This window comes from Lampris incognitus, chromosome 2 (genome assembly GCF_029633865.1).
Source record: "Lampris incognitus isolate fLamInc1 chromosome 2, fLamInc1.hap2, whole genome shotgun sequence".
In the NCBI taxonomy this organism is placed as follows: Eukaryota; Metazoa; Chordata; class Actinopteri; order Lampriformes; family Lampridae; genus Lampris; species Lampris incognitus.
In genome coordinates, this window is record NC_079212.1 from 37,201,489 (window position 1) to 37,204,341 (window position 2,853).

A 2,853-nucleotide genomic window follows, 5' to 3' on the forward strand; every position below is an offset into this window, starting at 1 on the left:
GTTAAAGGGAAGGTTTATAAGATGGTAGTGAGACCATCTATGTTGTATGATTTGGAGACGGTGGTACTAAGAACAACACAGGAGGCGGAGCTGGAGGTGGCAGAGTTGAAGATATTAAGATTTTCATTGGGAGTGACGAAGGAGAGGAGTCATTCATTCACTCATCTTCAGCAGCTTCTCCAGGGTAGGGTCGCGGTGGCAGCAAGCTAAGTAGGGCACTCCAGACGTCCCTCTCCTCACCAACGCCCTCTAGCTCCTCCTGGGGGTCCAAAGGCGTTCCTAGGCCAGATTGGACATGTAGTCCCTCCAGCGAGTTCTGGGCCTACCCCGGGGTCTCCTCCCAGATGGCCATGCCCAGAAAAGCTCCAAAGGAAGGCGCCCAGGAGACATCCTGATCAGATGCCCGAACCACCTCAACTGGCCCCTTTCGACACGAAGAAGCAGCGGCTCTACTCCGAGCTCCCTCCGGATGTCTGAGCTCCTCACCCTATCTCTAAGGCTGAGCCCAGGCACCCTATGGAGGACACTCATTTCAGCTGCCTGTTATCTACGATCACACCCTTTCGGTCACTACTCACAGCTCATGACCATAGGTGAGGGTTGGAATGAAGATTGACTGGTAAATTGAGAGCTTTGCGTTACGGCTCAGCTCCCTCTTCACCACAACAGTCCAGTACAATGTCTGCATTACTGTTGATGCTGCACCAATCCGCTCGTCAATCTCCCGCTCCATCCTTCCCTCACTCGTGAACAAGACCACGAGATACTTGAACTCCTTCACTTGAGGCAACAACTCATCCCCAACCTGGGGGGAGCAATCCACCATTTTCCGGTAGAGAACCATGACCTCAGACTTGGAGGTGCTGACTCTCATCCTGGCCATTTCACACTCAGCTGCAAACCGCCCCAGTGCACACTGAAGGTAGTGTTCTGATGAAGCCAACAAAATCACATCTCTGCAAAGAGCAGAGATGCAGTTCTGATGTTCCCAAAACAGACACACTCCTCACCTTCACTGCACCTTGAGATTCTGTCCATGAATATCACAAACAGAATTGGAGACCAGGGACAACCTTGGCGGAGTCCGATACCCACTGAAAACGTGTGACCTTGTGCCGAGAATGCAGACACAGTGCCCACTTTGGTTATACAAGGACCAGATGGCTTGTAGCAACTGCCCCGGTACTCCATACCCCAGCAGTACCCCCCACAGAGTGCACTGGGGTACATGGCCGGAAGCCTTCTCCAAGTCCACAAAACACATGTAAACTGGCTAGTTAAACTCCCATGTCCCTGCCAGCAGTTCCACAAGGGTAAAGAGTTGGCCCGTTGTTCCAGGGCCAGGATGGAATCCACATTGTTACTCCTGGATCCGAGGTTTGACAATCGGTCGGAACCTCCTTTCCAGCACCCTAGAGTAGACTTTCCCAGGGAGGGTGAGCAACGTGATGCCCCAATAACTGGAGCACACCCTCTGGCCCCCCCTTTTTAAATATGGGAACCACCACCCTAGTCCGCCACTCCACAGGTACTGTCCCTGACCTTCATGTGACACTGAAGAGGCGTGTCAACCAAGACAGCCCAACAATGTCCAGAGCCTTCAGCATCTCAGGGCAAATCTCATCCACACCTGGACAAACCGTCCAACCTGAGCTGTCCCTCCAATATACTCGTTCCTAATCCTGTCCTTCTTCGTCATTGCCAAGGACAGGATGAGGAATGAGTATATTAGAGGGACAGCTCAGGTTGGATGGTTTGGACACAAAGCAAGAGAGGCAAGATTGAGATGGCTTGGACATGTGTGGAGGAGAGATGCTGGGTATATTGGGAGAAGGATGCTGAATATGGAGCTATCAGGGAAGAGGAAAAGAGGAAGGTCAAAGAGGAGCTTTATGAATGTGGTGAGAGAGGACACGCAGGTGGCTGGTGAGACAGAGGAACATGCACAGAACAGGAAGAGATGGAAACGGATGATGTGCTGTGGCGACCCAAAACGGAAGCAACGGAAATTAGTATTGATATTAGTAGATTACAAACAAGTAATCTCTTTATTAATACTACACAGTAAAATAACGTGTATTCCATGCGGGATGGGAGAAGACACAAAATCATTGGAACTCTATTGTATGGGATTGAATGGACAGAATATTTGTGGGTGCGGGCAGGAATGGTCAGAAATCCAGAGCGGGCAGGATTAAGAAAATAGTCCCACACAGGGCTCTCTACCTTTGTGTTTCATATAGAATTCTGTTCATCTCAGCTCTGTACAGACACTGATGTGAGCTCAAATCCAGAAGAACTCCAGATATGCTTAATGTAAAGTGGACAAAAGTCATGAAATTTAGATTAGCCTTAGTATACGTATATATTTACAGTATGTATTTGCATATTCTGTGTATTCATATGGCTGCATTAATCTGTACTAAGCAAAAACAAACATACAGATTTAGGGAGCATCTGGATTTGAACCAGAGACCTCTTGATCTGCAGTCAAATGCTCTACCACTGAGCTATACCCCCATACACCAGGTTTAACTACGTTTACATCTTGAATTGCACAAAGCACATTGTAAGCAATTCAGCTTGTCAGTTAATCAATGTTATGTGTAACAGAAGTATTTCTGTTGTTTTTCTGACTACCATCCACAGTAGCCTTCAGCTAAATCCAGCCGCTTGCTCGGTCGAGTTGCTTTCTTATATCCAATTAAGGTTTGATGAGAAGCCCTTGTCCCATCAATCACATTTATGGCTTCACTTTCAATCTGCAGTGTATGACCTCCTTTGGAGGCTTGGCTACAAATTCCAGATAGAATAGCTGGATAGATATCTAGGTATACAGAGAAATAGACGCAC

At 48.1% G+C, this 2,853-nt stretch overlaps 1 non-coding gene across 1 annotated transcript; it reads right to left on the reverse strand.

The window, feature by feature from the left end:
• Positions 1–2,448: 2,448 nt before the first annotated feature.
• Positions 2,449–2,520, reverse strand: trnac-gca (transfer RNA cysteine (anticodon GCA)). Its single transcript has one exon. It is a non-coding gene; the product is annotated as a tRNA-Cys (tRNA).
• Between the last annotated feature and the right edge of the window lie 333 nt (positions 2,521–2,853).